At 50.8% G+C, this 16,295-nt stretch overlaps 1 protein-coding gene across 2 annotated transcripts in view; it reads left to right on the plus strand.

The window, feature by feature from the left end:
* Positions 1-16,295, plus strand: part of EPB41L1 (erythrocyte membrane protein band 4.1 like 1) — a 135,410-nt gene that overhangs the window by 3,598 nt on the left and 115,517 nt on the right. The window contains exon 2 of one of the 2 annotated variants that reach the window (XM_043478650.1): positions 14,747-14,797. The exons of the other annotated variant lie outside the window; for it this stretch is intronic. The gene's annotated coding sequence lies outside the window, so the exon portion shown is untranslated. The remainder of the gene's footprint in view (positions 1-14,746; positions 14,798-16,295) is intronic. 2 annotated transcript variants of the gene reach the window in all.

Below are 16,295 nucleotides of genomic sequence, written 5' to 3' on the forward strand. Positions count from 1 at the left end.
GGCTTGATCCCTGGGTCAAGAAGATCCCCTGGAGGAGGGCATGCAAACCCACTCTGGTATTCTTGCCCAGAGAATCCCATGGACAGAGGAGCCTGGTGGGCAACAGTCCATGGGGTCGAAAAGAGTAGGACACAACTGAGCAACTGAACATGCAGTGCTCATATTAAATGGTGCATCACCGACTCGATGGTCATGGGTTTGAGTAAACTCCAGGAGTTGGTGATGGACAAGGAGGCCTGGCGTGCTGCGATTCATGGGGTTGCAAAGAGTCGGACACGACTGAGCGACTGAACTGAACTGAAAGTGTCCTCTCAAGCCCTTATCTTTTAATATCTAAGCAGGCCTCAGATTTTTTTATTGAAGTAGATTTATATATCTGTCTTATTTTTCACTGCTATGTCACCATAGATTTGAGACCCTACTGTGTGCCCAGATCCATGCTGGGCTCTGCTCTAGGGCAGGTGGGAAAAAGCTCTTCAGAAGACACAGTTTTCCGTGTCCTCCTGGGTTAAGTTCCTTCAAGAATGACAAGAAGAATGCTGAATAAGTGATCTAAAGATCTAGGTCCACGTCTTATTACATGACTGTGAGCAAGTCACTCTCCTTTCTTGTTTCCTCTTCTGTGAAATGAGGGTATTAGGATGGATGTATACCTAGCATTGGTTACTAGCACTGGCACTAGAGTATGTAGCACTGTCTTTGCCACATACTACTAGTCGAGTAGACCTGGGCAAGTGACTTCATCTCTTCATTTCCTCACCTATAAAATAGGATCAATAATAGTTTTGGGTTGTTCTGAGAATGAAGTAATATACATTCTTTTATTATAAAAAATCAATTAACTTATTAATTTGCATTGGGACTTATTTGCAGTATGCAGGATCATTGTTGCGTTCTATGGGATCTTTCATTATGGTGCACAAATTCTGTAGTTATGGCCTGAGGGCTTCAGAGTGAGTGGGCTTCAGTAGTGGCAGAGTTTGGGCTTCGTTGCATCCCTTACTTTTGGAAGGCGGATTCTTAACCACTGGACCACCGGGGAAGTCCCAACAGTTCAACATTCTTGAATGCCTTTGTACTGGGCCCTAGGCCTACAGAGACAGAAATGAATGCAGCATGTTCCCAGGCTGGGTATGTGGGGCAATGTGCAATGCCATGGTACAATGTACAGGGTGTCAGGGTATGGCTGTTCATGGAGGAAAAGGCAGTGTTTGGGCTAGATTTTATTTTCCAGATAGCTGGAGCAGTTCATGCAAAGGCATCGTGGGTTGTTAAGGGAAATACAAAGAGTTCCATGCAGTTGGAGCAGAAGGTGGTGAGTGGTGGGGACAGGTGCGGTGAGTGGCTGGAGATAAAGAGGAAGTTTGAGGCCAGATCTGGCCGAGGCTGAAGAGCTTGAGTCCTACTGGTGGTGGTGGAATCAGGGAAGAAGACTAAGCTAGCCAGGAAGGATCAGATTTGCATTTCAAAACCACAGCTCTCCAGGTGGTGGGAGAGGTTGGCTTGGGTGGAGGGGGAGGATTGTCCACCTGGGGCTCACAGGGTGCTTATTTGCATGATGGAAGGGCCCGGTGGGGTGGATAAAGACCTGGAACACGGAATAAGCCTGGTGGCTGGGGACTTCAGGTCAGCCTGAACCAGAGCGGGGAAGGAGAGATGAGAATGACTCCTCTCAGGACCCCAGGCCTCCATTCACCTCCAAGGCTGCCTAGTGAGTGGGAATCTGAAAACTGGAATTTAAGAATTCCAGGTCTGCTGCTCAATGGACTCACCATGGATTAATTTCCTAGGGCTGCTTCATGAAATACCACAATCTGGGTGGCTTAAAAAAGCAGAAATGTTTTCTCTTGCAGTGTGGAACTACAAGTTAGAAAGCAAGGTATTGGCAGTGTTGGTTTCATCTGAAAGCTCTTAGCAGGGGGTCTGTTCAGTGCCCCCTCCTAACTTCTGGGTGGTGGCCAGTGACCCGTGGAGCTCCTTGGCTTGCAGCCGCACCTGCCTCTTCGTCATGTGGCTTTCTCCCCTTCCTCCCGGTGTGCCTCTGTGTCATCTCCTTTTCTAAGGACATCAGTCTTTTGGGCTTAGTGCCAGCATGACCTCATTTTATTTTAACTAATTGCATCTGCAAAGACTCTGTTTCCAAACAAGGCCACATTCTGAGCTTCTCTGAAGACATGAATTTGGTGGTGGGGCGGGGGGGGAACACTCTTCAACCCAGTACATATAGGAAGATGGAAAAGAATGCAGGCCTTGGGGTCCCCCAAGCCCAGGTCCCAAACCAGGCTTTGCCATGGAACAGCCATGACGCTTTTTCTCAGCCTCAGTGTCATCTTCTCTGAAATGGGAAAGGTAGCACCTGGAGTGCTGGGTTGTGGTGGTGAGACATGGTCAAGGTAGCAGATATGGGGACTTCCCTGGTGGTCCAGTGGCTAAGACACTGAGTTCCCAATGCAGGGGGCCTGGGTTTGATCCTTGGTCAGGGCACTAAGATCCCACAGGCTGCAACTAAGAGTCCACATGCCGACGAAACTAAAGATCCCGTGTGCTGCAACAAGGGCACGGCACTGTCAAATAAATTAATTAAAATATACTGAAAAAATAAAACCAAAGACAACAGAGGTGAGTGAGCCTGGTGAGGTGGCACACAGCAGGCACCCAGGAATTATTACTTCCTCTCTGGCTCACCCTTCTCTGCACTTAGTAGCCCGGACAAGTCACCTAAATCTTGCGTCACTTTCCTTATCTGCCAAGCATGAATAGTCATCATCCAGGTCTACCTACCTCACCAGATTGTGAATCCCAGGGGATAATGAGAAAGCTCTTTGTAAATTGCTTTTGAATTCGTGGCTGTGATTTTTAATTATAATCATCATCTCCATGATAACCCTTGGCCATTGCCACATCCATGGCACTCTCATCAGAGCCCAGCCTGGCCCACTCTTCTTCTGAGGCAAGTCCTCATTGCCTGTTTGTGCTCCGAGGTGTCCTACCAACAGGAGAGCTGCTGTCAGAGTCAGGAGAACCTTAGAGATGCTGGTCCTCCATTGCCCTCATTAGCCAGAGAAGGGAAGCAGGCTCTGAGGGAAGTGACACCCCTGAAGGTCACACAGCTGGTCAGGGGCGATTGGAACACCCTGTTTGTGGTTTCTGTTTAGAGTGTGAATGGTCCTTTTTCCCTGGCTGCAACTTTAGCCCCAGAAGCAGGACCTTGGGGCAGGTGGCAGCCTGGAGAGAGGGTGACACAAGGCCCAGATTTGGGGACCCAGCAGGGAGAGTCTTGCTCAGTTAGGACCAGAATCCCCAGCAAGGGGGTCCCTGAGTCCTGAGTGGACAAGAGCTGCCTCCACAGGCTCAATGGGCAATTCGTTTTGCTCTCAGCCTGACTCTGGCCATCTCTGCCTGCTCCGGGGGTGGAGGCCGCCCGCCATGGGCAGGGAGCAGCCTCGTGGGGAACCAGAGCCTGGGGGTAACCCAAGGCTTCAATGTCCCTACTGATAGCCGGGGCGGTGTTTCTCAGCAGGCTTTGTACCTCTCAGCCTTGCCTTGGCCGGCCTGAGGAAGGCTCTGGAAAGGAGAGAAGGCTTATCCTGTTTTGGCAGTTTCCCCAAAGTCATCTTCCTTCCCCCAAGCTGGGAAGCCAGGGCCCTCCTCAGCCTCGAACTTCCTTTCCCTTCCTCCTCCCTTTTCGCAGTTGTTCTTACTCCCTTCTCCTGCCTTTTTCCCTCCCTCTCTCCCCCCATCATCTCTCCAGATTAAAGGTCTGAAGATAAAGACCCAGTTCTGGTGGGTGGCTTGGGGGTTGCTTGAGGCGACCTAAGAATTAGAAAGCTTAGAGTCTTCCTCATTAGAGGCTCGGGCTGGTGACTGATAAACAAGTGCTTCTGTTTATTGGCTCACCAGGTGCCAGGCCCCGTGCTAAGCGCTTTATGCGCCTTATGTCTTTTAATCCTTGCAGCTACCCAGTGAGGCAGGGATTACGATCCCATTTTATTAAAGGAGGCTAATAACTTGCCCAAGTCCTACCTAGTCCTTAGCCAGCAAGTGGCACACCTGGGGTTTCAACCCAGATCTATCCAAAGCCCACGGGTGCTCTTGAACCTTTCCTATACTGTCCTGATGGAGCCTTGGAGGATACTTAGGTGTCTGCAGAGGGATGCACACTTGCTCGAATCTGGAGAACAGAGACTATGGATTCCACCCCAGGCTTCCTCTCAAGCTTGTACTGTTACCCCATGAGAGACCAGCCTTCCTATAGGTGCTCGGCCCCTGGTTCTAGGCAGCTGCCCACCTGCGGGAGAAATGCTGCATCAGGGGCAGGTGACAGGGTAGGACTGAGGGCATTGGCTTTTTAATTATGTATTTATTAACTATTGAAAAAAAAATCCAGACTTCGTTTTATTTATTTAAAAAAATTTTAGACCGCACCCTGAGGCATGTGGGACCTACATTCCCCAGTCAGGGATCGAACCCACACCCCACACCCACTGCACTGGAATGGGGAGTCTTAACCACTGGATCACCAGAAAAGTCCCGGCTTTTTCTTTAGATGTTGTTTTGTCACTGGTTTTCTTAGTTTTTCACGGATTTTCCTGAGTGTCCCAGTTAAATAAGCTTATCATCTTTCAAAGCTTGGACGGGTGCTTGGGGGCTTGGAGGTCCTCTATCAGCCTCAGTGATGGAGGGGAGGGGGGCAGAGGCTGAAGCCAGGAAAGCACACTTGTTCTCAGAAGGAAAAGAAAGGGAGCCAGACCTGGCCAAGGGCCAGAGTAAGAATCTGGAGAGAGGAAAAGAGCCCTTCGGCTGAGATTGGTAGAAACCTTCCTCTCAGCCCAAGTTCAGCCCAGGAGTTCAGACTGCCTCCCAGGCAAGAGTGAGGATCTCAGAAGGTCACTTCAGAATCTGGCCAGCTGCAATCCACTTGCTGGGCCTCCACCCACCCCCACCATGACCTTGACTTTGACCATGGTCAGCTTGAGCAGGTGGCTCAACCAGAGGGGACTTTGATTAATGAGCAGTGGCTTTAAAACTTCTAGCCATGGAGCCCTCTCTACATTCAATAGGTGAGACAGCTAAAAAGCATTGTGACTCAGCAGCCTGTGCTCCGGCCCTGGAATCAGCCCGTTTTAATCGGTTCCAGTTGAGGTGACTGGGACGCGGAGGGTTCTCAGATTGTCCCCGGAGAGCACTGCTCTCAGATGTTTGTGAACTGCTGAAATGGTATGCACAATTCTCAGAGTGTTCCTTGTCCTCCAGAAAGGACCCCTAGGCACCACATGAGTCTTTGAGTCACGACCCATAAAAGTTTAGAACCGCCGAGACAAGGATTGTTGTACTGAGTGGGAGCCTAAGGACTGGAGAAAGGTCACTAGGAGGTCATGGCAGAGGGAGGTGTTGAAGTCAGATTTCTCCCTCCTCTCAGCACATGGCTGGTTTTGCTGTGAAGATGCTGGGGGACTGCGAACCCGGCTCTTCCCCTATCCAGGCCTCAGTTTTCCCAGCTGTAAAGTGAGGTCTGGACCGGATAAGCCCCAGGTCCCACGCAGCTTTGATCTGTGGTTCTAGAAACCAGGTCTTCTGCGGTCCAGTTCACATTCTTTGCTCCTTTCCTTGCTGCGTTCCCAGCTTCAACCACTTCTGGTGGGACCACCTCCTCCTTCAGCATCTCCCATCTCCAGGGCTTCTGTGCAGAGCCTGGATTCTAGCCCCTTGAGCCCATCTTGTCAGACCATGTGTCCAGGCACCCAGCCCTTTCTTCCTGTCCCTGCCCACTCATCAAATTCAACCAGGTGCCTGTGAGTCTGGGGACACTCATGGTGACCTCTCTTCAGGGCTGGATGCCTGGGCCCAGTGCCAAGAGGAGGAGCTGGTAGAGGGGATTCGCTGTGGCTCCTGGGACACACCCAGTGCTTACCTGTGTCTTTGCCCCAACATCCTGGGTTCATCTCTGCCAGGAATGCCGCCCACCTCCTTCCCCAGTCACTGTTGAAATCCTGCCTGCCTTGTCCAGGCTCAACTCAGATGCCAACCTCTGTCCCCCAAAGCCTCGTGAGCCCTCTCATCCCCACCCCCACAGTGACGTCTGTCCTTCTCTCCTCCCCTTAGTACCTTATCTGTTCCCCTCTGGGGACAAGTTCTGCTTGCTCTGTGATTTATCCTGGCACGTGGCTTGTCTCTCGTGTTAGATTGTGGGCACCAGATCGCTCATGTAACCTTCTGTGCAGCAAGCACCTAGCACAGAGCTTTGCACAGAGCAGGTGCTTAAGAGAAGTTTATGTAGTTTTATTTACCGAATCTGTCTCTGGCGCTGGGGAAGGACTGGTTTCTCTGGAGCCCCCATGACCTTGGCACTCTCCGGTCACAACTTCTCACTTATCCCCTCTTTTACGTGTGGATTGGAGGGAGGCCAAGTAGGGTAGTGGATAAGAACTGAAATTCCAGTCTTGACTCTGTCATTTCCTGACCACGTGGTCTCGGACAAATCATTTCACCTCTCTGAACCTCAGTTTCCTCAGTTTAAAACAAAGGAGTAGGAATGACAATGTGGGCTTGAGACAATGGGGGCTGAAATGACGTGTGTTAAATGCTGAGATCTGAGCATTGTAAAGAATAAATGGTCAGTAAACAATTTAAAAAATATATTTATTTATTTGGCTGTGCTGGGTCTCAGTTGTGGCATATGGGATCTTTAGTTTTGGCGTGCGAACTCTTTGTTTCGACATGGGATCTAGTTCCTGATCAAGGATCGAACCAGGGCCCCCTGCTTTGGGAGCACAGCGTCTTAGCCACTGGAGCACCTGGGAAGTCCCTCAATTAGAGATTATAATTCATTATTTTTTAGCTAATGGTTATCACCCTTGCTGTTTCAGCAGGCACCCACTGTGTTCTCACCGTGCTAGGGGGCAAGGGTGAGGGACAGAGAAAAGTCATTGCAAGGGGTCCTTGGTGTGCAGGGTCTAAAGGTCATGTAGCAGGGCCGGTAAGACTGTCTTCTGGGAAGCAGTGTCTGAGAGAGACACGGCTGAGAGAGCTGAGGAGTGAGTGTTCAGTGTAGGCTCCGTGCTGTAGGCAACATCAGAGCTGAAAGGGGATGAAGCAGGAGGGGACAGGAGGGGGTCAGGGAGACAGCTATTCCCTGGGGAGATCAAGGAGACGAGCATCAGGCCAAAGATGGGAGAGTGGGCCGCGTGTTCAGAGAGTTGTGAGAAGGAAGCAGAAAAGGGTGGAGTGGAAGCAGAAGCGACTCTAGAGTCTCCACGTTATCTGGTGACCCAGTGGTTAAGAATCTGCTTTGCAATGCAAGGGACGCAGGTTTGATCCCCGACTGGGGGACTAAAATCCCACATGCCATAGAGCAACTAAGCCTCCACATGCCACAACTAGAGAGTCTGTGCACCTCAATGATGCAAGCAAGATCCCATGTGCTGAAGCTAGGACCTGACACAGCCAAGTAAATAAATGTTTTTTTGTTTTTTTTTTAATAAAAATTGTTTTTTTAAAAAAAGGGCCTTAGGGTCAATGCCCCAGAGCATGAGCTTCAAGCTCTGTCTTACCAAGAAGAAACTGGGGGAGTGATCACTCCTGATGCTGCTACTGAGAACGACAGAGAGAAGACTGGAAAGGTGGGGCAGGAAAGGGAAGTGGGGACCTTATGGAGGAGGTAGGAGGGCCCAGTGAGCATGGAGGCCCTTTGTCCCACTGCCCAGGCTTGAGCTGAGAATAGTCAGGGGTGAACTGGTGCTCCGGGGCTCTGCAGTCCTGTCTCAGAGTCTGTCTCGTAACATCAAGGCTGCCTGTTTACCTAGCCAAGGTCTGAACGCTGATCTGTCTGAAGTTAAAACTCAAATTGATCCCAGAAATGTCAGGAACTCTGAATATCAGGGGAAGCGATCTCTTGGTCCACCCCTCTCACTTCCTCGGTACACAGACCGGAAGCAGCGGTCCAGAAGGGGGAGCCCCTACCCAAGAACGCCCAGGGAACTGGCCACAGTGAGTTCCATACCAGGCTGGGGTGGGCTGTGGTCCTTTGTAGGCCTGGGTTAGGGGATGCGGGGAAGAGGGTGAGGAGGGGGCCCAAGGAGGGGTGTATAAATGACAAGCGAACTCCAGATGAGAGCAGTCTGTTGCTAGGGTGTGTGTGTGATCCCAGGTGGGTGGGATGTGAGTGGGCTAGAACTGTCATCATCCCAGGTTTTCCTTCTTCCCGGAAAGGAAAAAAGGCCACATAGGTGGGATCCAGGGGAATATTGGGATGTGGGGGAGTTCAGGGGGTGGCCTGAGAAGAAGAGGCTGTTGCCAGGCAGCCGGAGACATGACTGTGTCACAGCGGCACAGGGCACAGCAGCAGCTTGGGCCTGGCCCCACATAGCCCTGTATATGACACCGTAGTGTTATCCGTCACCCCTTGTTTATGGAGAAGAGTGAGCACTACAAAGGTCACAGCTCGGAAGGGCAGCGCCAGGGCTGGGGGACTTCAGAGCCATTTCCTGGCATGTTCTGGGTGACTGCCCTCCCGGTCCTCAGCCCAGCTTGGTCTCAGCAAGGATCCAGGACAAGTCAACTTTTGCCTTCCTCCACCTGGGGCTTCCTGGGTGGCTCAACTGGTAAAGAACCTGTCTGCCAAAGCAGAAGACGAAGAGATGAGGGTTCCATCCTGGGTGGGGAAGATCCCTTGGAAGAGGAAAGGGCAACCTATTCCAGTATTCTTGCCTGGAAAATCCCATGGACAGAGGAGCCTGGCAGGCTACAGTCCGTAGGGTCGCAGAGAGTCAGACACGACTGAGTGCACACACACACACTTCTCCTTTATCACCCCACTCCTTTATTTGTTCATTAAAAATATTTATTGAGGGACTTCCCTGGTAGTCCAGTGGTTAAGAATCTGCCTCCCAAGGCAAGGGGCGTGGGTTCAATCCCTAGTTGGGGAACAAAGATCCCACATGCGAGAGGGGTAGTGGAGGTGGGTAACTGAGCTGGCCTACCACAAATAGACAGCCCACCTGCCACAAAGATCCCACGTGTCGCAGCTAAGACCTGACACAGCCAAATAAAGAAATATTTTTTTAAAAATTTATTGAGGACCTACTATGTGCCAGGCACTGCCCCTGACCTTATGGAACTTACGCCATCCCCCTCTAGTTGCCCCACACTGGTAGAATGGGAAGGAGGAGGTGGGTGGCCTTACTAACCACCCCTTTCTCCCTTTTACTCCAGCCCCTTCCTCTCTATCCCCTTACAAGTCCCCCTACCCCAGATGGGACTTTCTGTTGGAACTGCCTCCTGCTGAAGTAGAAACCAGAGTTAATTGTTAAACCTAATAACTGGTGAGAGTTTCGCCCAGTTAGGCTGAAGGGAGAGGGCTGAATGTTAGCTGTGCTCCCCAAGAGACGGGTGGAACCACCCAGGTTCTTCTGCCCTATCCCTGCCACCCTTTCCCTCCTCTGGAATCTGCCTCCTGGGCCTGCTCCTCCCTCCTCCTGGGGGTGGGGGTGGACTGCCTCTTGGACCCTTTCCCTGGACTCCAGCTGAGGTGACCCTGGGAGGTGAGTACAGACTCTGGGCCCTAGTCCAGGGGCCTCTGGGTGAGTGTTCTTGGGCAAGATGTCAGGGAGGGCATGGCAGCTAGCCTCGGGGGACCCAACCCAGAGGACAAGCAGCCAGTGGACCTTGCTGACTTTGCCTCCTGCCGGGTAAGGGTGGGAGGGCGGGAGGGAACAGTACCCTAGTGGCCTAAGCCCCACATACCGGACCACCACCTAATGCAGCCCACACTGCTTCCTCTCCTTTAACCCTTAACTCCTGTTAGGGGACACTCTCTGGGCTTCCTTAGTGGCTCAGTGGTAAAGAACTCACCTGCCAATGCAGGAGACTTGGGTTCGATCCCTGAGTTGGGGAGATCCCCTGGAGAAGAAAAGGGCAACCCACTCCAGTGTTGTTGCCTGGAAAATCCTATGGACAGAGGACCCTGCTGGTCTGCAGTCCATGGGGCTGTAAAGAGTTCAGACATGACTGAGCGACTGAGCACATATTTTGCCACTAGACTTGCGGAGTGGGGGGATTTAGTGGTAAAGGCTTATTTATTCCTCTAGAAGCCTGTGCCCGAGACCAGGCCCCTGCCAGGCTTTTGGGACAGAGCTTAGACTTCCAAGTCAGACGGTCTGTGGGTCAAAGCTGAGTGACTTTGGGCTGGTCGACCATCTCTCTGAGCCCCCATGCCATCCTCGGAGCACACAGATCCCTTTGTCACCTGTGAGTATAAAGGCACCCAAGGTTGATACTAATATCAGGTTCTGTAGGGGGTTGGAATGAGTAAATCCCATTCTATTGACATTCAACTTTACTTTAGGAGGCCCAGCTCTGGCTTAGGGGCATGGAGGCCACCAGCCCCACCCTCTAGGACTTGACTGTTAGAACTTTGCTGTCCCATACAGTAGCCACTGGCCCCATGTGGCTACATAACACTTGAAATGTGGCTAGTGCCACTGAGGAACTGAATTTGTAATCGTATTTAATTCAAAAATATTTATTTATTTGACTGTGCCGGGTCTTAGTTGTGGCGTGTAGGTATCTTTAGTTGAGGCTTCCGAACTCTTGGTTGCACCATGGAGGATCTAGTATCCTGACCAGGGATGGAACCTGGACCACCCTGTACTGGGAGCGTGGAGTCTTAGCCACTGGACCATCAAGGAATTCCCAATCTTATTTAATTTTAAATAACTTAAAATTTAACCAGAATACTCCAGTTATTGGAAAACATCTGTGTCTGTTTGTGAACTTAGGTTTGTGAAAACACTTTTTCAATTGTAAAGGTTAAGAGACTCTAAATATCTCATGAAAATTTAGCATCGGGTATACACTGGATTTAGAAGATTTAGTATGAAAAAAAAGATTGTAAAATATTTCAGTAATACTTAGGGGTTTTTTTGGGGGAGAAGGGCTGCATCACACGACTTGTGGGATCTTAGTTCTTTAATTAGGGATTGAACCAGGGCCCTAAGCAGTGGTAACTCAGAGTCCTAACTACTGGACTGCCAGGGGATTCCCTCAAAAATACTTTTGATATTGTTAAATAAATATACCATTAAAATTAATTTTACCCATTCCTTTGTACTCTTTTGAATGTGGCTACTGGTAAATTTTAAATTACATATTTGGCTTGCATTATATTTTGATTGGATAAAAACTGTTCTAGCCTTAGTGTCGAGTTGGGCATGTCGGAATAATAATACAAAACTGCAAAAATTAGTTACTTGGGGAGGTTTGGGGTGAGAGTAAAAGCCAGATATCCCCTTATTCACTGCCCCCCTGTATCTGGGTCTACACCCCATGGTGGAATGTTACCCTGAATAACTCCATAGCCTCAAGGATAAGATCAGGACTTCTAGTGTCAAATGAGGAGCCTATATCTTCGTGGCCATGCTACTCACTTGCTCTGAGTGTGACCTTGGGCAGGTCACTTCACTTGGTTGAACCTTAGTCTATCATCTGTAAATCTAGACTGAGGGTGAGATTTACCTCATTGATGGAGGGGATTACCTGAGATAGAATCCAGGTACAGCTCTTGTGCCAGCACAGTGCCTGGCACATATGCACAGTCGAGTCTTAGCTGGGACAGTGGTTCCTTCTGCTGCTAGTTGTCGGGGCTGTTGCTACTGCTGTTGCATCCATGAGCTTGGATTCGGTTTTTCCTCTGGTCCAGATGGGACAGGGGCCAGAGGGGAAGAAGTTAAAAGAGCTTGAGGGTGGGACTTGGGATGGGCACTGCGGGGATGCTTTGTTCAGTACCTTCGGGGATTGCTAGACTTTGGGGAAGCTCCTTGGTTCTTCGGGTTCTGTTGGTGATCAGGCCGAAGATATGAGCCCATTTTACAGATGAGAAAGGTGAGGGAAAGTGATCAGGCTATATCGTCAGAGGCTGAATGCAAAGCTTCCCATGCCTGTTGTGGAAATATTGGAGCCACTGTTAAGAGGCCCCCTTTGGGGGTTTGTGAGGGCACAACCTGAGCTGGAGTGGCATTCATGAGGAGTGGTTATGACTAGTCTTCCGTAGCTGGAAGGGATCTCGACACCATTCAGTATACTGTCTCCTTCTTGAGTTAAAGAAATGGAGACCTTAGTGTGTGTGTGTGTGTCTGAGACCTCTCCAGGATTGGCCAACAAGCTGGTGGCCAAGCTGGAACTGTGTCTGTTTGTTTAGATCCGGCCCTCGGCTCAGCCCTGGCGGGACGGATGGCCCTGCTTGTCAGCCCCTCCTCTCCTGCCTGGTCCCTGGTGAGGGCTGCTGAGAAAGAGGCTTTTGTTTCACCAGCTCCTTCTGGTTTCCTCTCAAGGTAGCTTCATCACCACCCTCACTCCATCTGCCTGGTTTGCATTTGTCCCTGTTCCAGGTTTAAAGGGCTCTGAAATCTGAAGCTTCTGCTTTCTTCTACCATCATATCTACTTTCTGGATAACCGTAGGGGAGATCAGGGACTTTATCATCAAGAAGGCCTGGGTTCAAATCCCTCTTCTACCATGAGTTCCCTCTATGGCTTTGGTCAAGTCATTGTAATGTTTAGTCTCAACATCTTCATCTAAAAAGTAAGTGTTAGTCGCTCAGTTGTGTCCAACTCTCTGGGATCCCATGGACTGTAGCCCCCCAGGCTCCTCTGTCCATGGAATTCTCCAGGCAAGAATATTGGAGTGGGTAGCCATTTCCTTCTCTAGGGGATCTTCCCCACCCAGGGATTGAACCTCGGTCTCCTGCATTGCAGGCAGATTCTTTACCATCTGAGCCACAGGGAGGAACCCAAATGGTGAGTAGTGTATAACCTGGAGGGTAAGAACCTGAACTCTGGGTCTCATTCCTGCATGGATTCTCTAATGGTCTTCAGTGAGTCCTTTCACCTTCTGGGGTCCCAGGGTCCATATCTGGAAATGGTGGCTGCTATCTCCTGGGTTGTTGTGATAAGGAACTGAGATGAGTTCCTCACTGAATCCTCCCTTTAGCCCTGGAAGCGGACGCTCTTACTCCTGTTTTCCATATGAGGAAACTGAGGCTCAGAGAAGTGACTTGCCCCCGGCCACTTTGCTGGAGAGTGGTAAAGCCAGAATTCAAACCAGGTCTGCATGGCTGCAGGAGGTAAAAGTGTTAGTCGCTCAGTCGTGTCCAACTCTTTGTGACCCCATGAACTGTAGCCCACCAGGCTCCTCTGTCCATGGGATTCTCCAGGCAAGAATAGGGAATGGGTTACCGTACCCTTCTCCAGGGGATCTTCCTGACCCAGGGATCAGCCCAGCTGCAGAGTCCCAGTTTAAACCACTGCACTGCACTGCCTCCCAGGCCCCTTGGTAGCTGATCTCCCAACTGGACTTCGGGAAACAGTAGATGGGGAAACAGGTTGTGAGCTACTGGGTGACAGATGTTATAACCGCAGTACCCCTGACCTGAGGCCTCTTGGGTGGGGGAGCAGGAACAAGGCACCTGCTCCTGCTATCTCAACCTCAGCCAGTCTGATCCTCCCATTTGCTTGATTCTTATTTTCTATGTGAAGCAGAAACATCTCATCCAACCTGGAGGTTACTGTTCTGAGTGTGTGAAGGCAGGGGACCCGACGTTTCTCCTCCAGTAATTCTGCCCATCGTGTACTAGGCCAGACCTGCAGTTGGGGCTGAAAGATGATTAAAAGGGGGCTTCAATACCCTGTGAGTGGGGACTTCTCTGGTGGTCCAGTGGTTAAGAATCCACCTTGCAATGCTCTGAGCCCATGCATCACAACAAAAGATCCCACGTAATGCGATGAAGATTCCACATTGCCACAACTAAGACCCAATGCAGCCAAATAAGTAAATATTAAAAAAAAAAAGACAAAACTGAATGAATTAGCCCAGAACAGGATATTAATGCTATAAAGACCTTAGGGACCCCTGAGTCCAACCATGTTTATTTTACAGATGGGGAAACTGAGGTAAGGATAGGCCAAGTTGAAAGAACAATGGCTATGTTTCGTCCCGGGTGGAGACCAGGGGACTGCTGTGAAAGGGGTACCTGAGGAGTAGGCAGCCCTCTGTCTTCCTTATCCCCCCAGATCTGGTCCACCAGTGATTTCTGGGAATGCATGTGTGCATGTGTGCTCAGTCGCTTCAGTCTTATCCGACTCTTTGTGACCCTATGGACTGTAGCCTGCCAGGCTCCTCTGTCCATGGGATTCTCCAGGCAAGAATATTGGAGTGGGATGCCATTTCCTCCTCCAGGGGATCTTCCCAACCCGGAGATTGAGCCCGAGTTTCTTAGGTCTCCTGCATTGGCAGGCAGGTTCTTTACCACTAGTGCTACCACTGTTCAAAGAGCTCTGGAATCCAGCCACTGGGTTCCAGGTCTGCTGTCCCCACCCCAGCCTGGGTCCTTATCATGTGCCCCCAGACAACCACAGCAGCCTCCAACTCACACGCTTAAAGCTACTCTTGGCCTGTTTTCAGTCCATTTTCAACCCTGCAGGTCAATGGTTTCCCGCTTGCTCTTAGACTCTCGAGACTGAATTCTTTACCTTACCCTTCGAGGCCCTTCTTGGCCTGGCCCCTGCAGGCCGCTCCAGTTTCATATTTATTACTTTCCCTTTGGCTCCGCAGAGTCACACGGGCCTTTCTGTGTAACAGGTTCAGCAACTTCCTAAAGGTTCCTCAGAGAGTCAAATGCCAGCCTCTCAGTTTCCAACTCCATGCTGGGTCCATGCACTCAGCTCGGAGGCGCTAACACTGTCTGCTCCTTCTAGGTGCCTGACTGCCGTCCTTCCGCCCAGGGAGCTGGTGTGGTCCGAGCCTGGGTGAGTGTTCCAGAGGCCCAGCCTCCTCTGCTCAGGTTGGACAAATTGACCTTTCAGCCCTCAGGCTATTTTAATGTATTTTACTGCTGGGGAGGTGGGAGAGTTTGTCTAGGCCACAGATTCCCCGTGGGCTTGAAAAACGGGGGCGGGGGCGGGCAGTGTTGAGAGTTCTCTCTGGTTTGAGCTTGTTTTGAGGAAGGGACTGAAATGGGTATTCGTTAAGTGCCTCTGTGTTATGCCCCATGCTTTGCCCAAACCACTTATCTGTCCACCATGCCTGGGGGCGAGTGACCTTGGACCTAGAAGCCAGATCCGCTGACCTGAGGCCCTGGTTTTCTTTTGCTTAACTGCTCGGAGTTTGTAGACTAGATTCAGAAGGGAGTGTTTTCATTCTGGTTCTGCCACTGATTCCTACGTGACCTTGGGCAGCTACCTCCCTCTCTGTTGGCCTTGGGGTCATATATACATTGTCAGGGTAGGGCAGAGGAGGAGTCAGGATGAAAGAGTTGCTTTCAAATCTTCCAGCAGTGAAATCTCCTTTTCAAGTGAACCCCTAAGAATCTCACTGTACAAAACAGTATAGGAGTTGCAGCCATGGTCAAAGTTGGGGTGAGCCTGGGGCACTCTTAACTGGCTAATTCCTCAGCCTCTAGCAGCCCTCCGACAATGCCATGGAACTGTCCTGAACTCTGTTCAAGTACTTCACAAACTACTGGCCTGGGGCGTGTCAGAGCCCCTTTCCATCTCCTGGTGACTCTGGCAGGGTGAGGCCGTGGAGAGGGAACTGAGCCAAGAAGTTATACTGGTCGGGGAGATTGCAAAGTAATAGGCAGATGTCATTGTGGGGCTATTAGTAAGGCGCAACTGTCAGGGTTATGATGTTGTCATTCTAGAATCCTCTGTTTTCTTTTTGTGTTTTCTGGCCTCACACATGCGGCATGCAGGATCATAGTTCCCCAACTGGGGATCAGACCCACGCCTCCTGCAGTGGAAGCACGGAGTCCTAACCACTGGACCACCAGGGACGTCACACTCTGGTTTTGATTTTTGATTAGACGTGAGGCACCTTTGTACCCTAGGGGAACTCCTGTGTGTGTGTGTGTGAGTATGTGTGTAGGCAGCAGCGGCTGTGCGTGTTGAGGTGGGGCTGGGCAGACCAGGGCAGATAGAATAAATGCCAAGCAGAGCTGGGAGAATGTTGCTCCCAGGGGTGGCAGGGATTCAGGTGGCTTTTGCTCCAGTTGAAAGGAACGATTTGGCTCTTTCCGGCCAGCGCACGGGCCCCACGGAGGTCTCTGGGCAGGAAGCACTGGGAACAAGGAATCCTCTGTCTGCAGTCACAGCACAGCTTGGACAGAGGAGGTGGATTACGAGTTCCTGGGAGGCGGCCTGCTGGGCTTTGCCTGACGTTTGGGCAAATGGGTGGGGAGAAGGGGAACTGGGTGTATGTGTGTATGGTGGAGAGGAAGGTCGAGTTTGGTTCATAACATTTACTACA

This window comes from Cervus canadensis, chromosome 10 (assembly GCF_019320065.1).
Source record: "Cervus canadensis isolate Bull #8, Minnesota chromosome 10, ASM1932006v1, whole genome shotgun sequence".
In the NCBI taxonomy this organism is placed as follows: domain Eukaryota; kingdom Metazoa; phylum Chordata; class Mammalia; order Artiodactyla; family Cervidae; genus Cervus; species Cervus canadensis.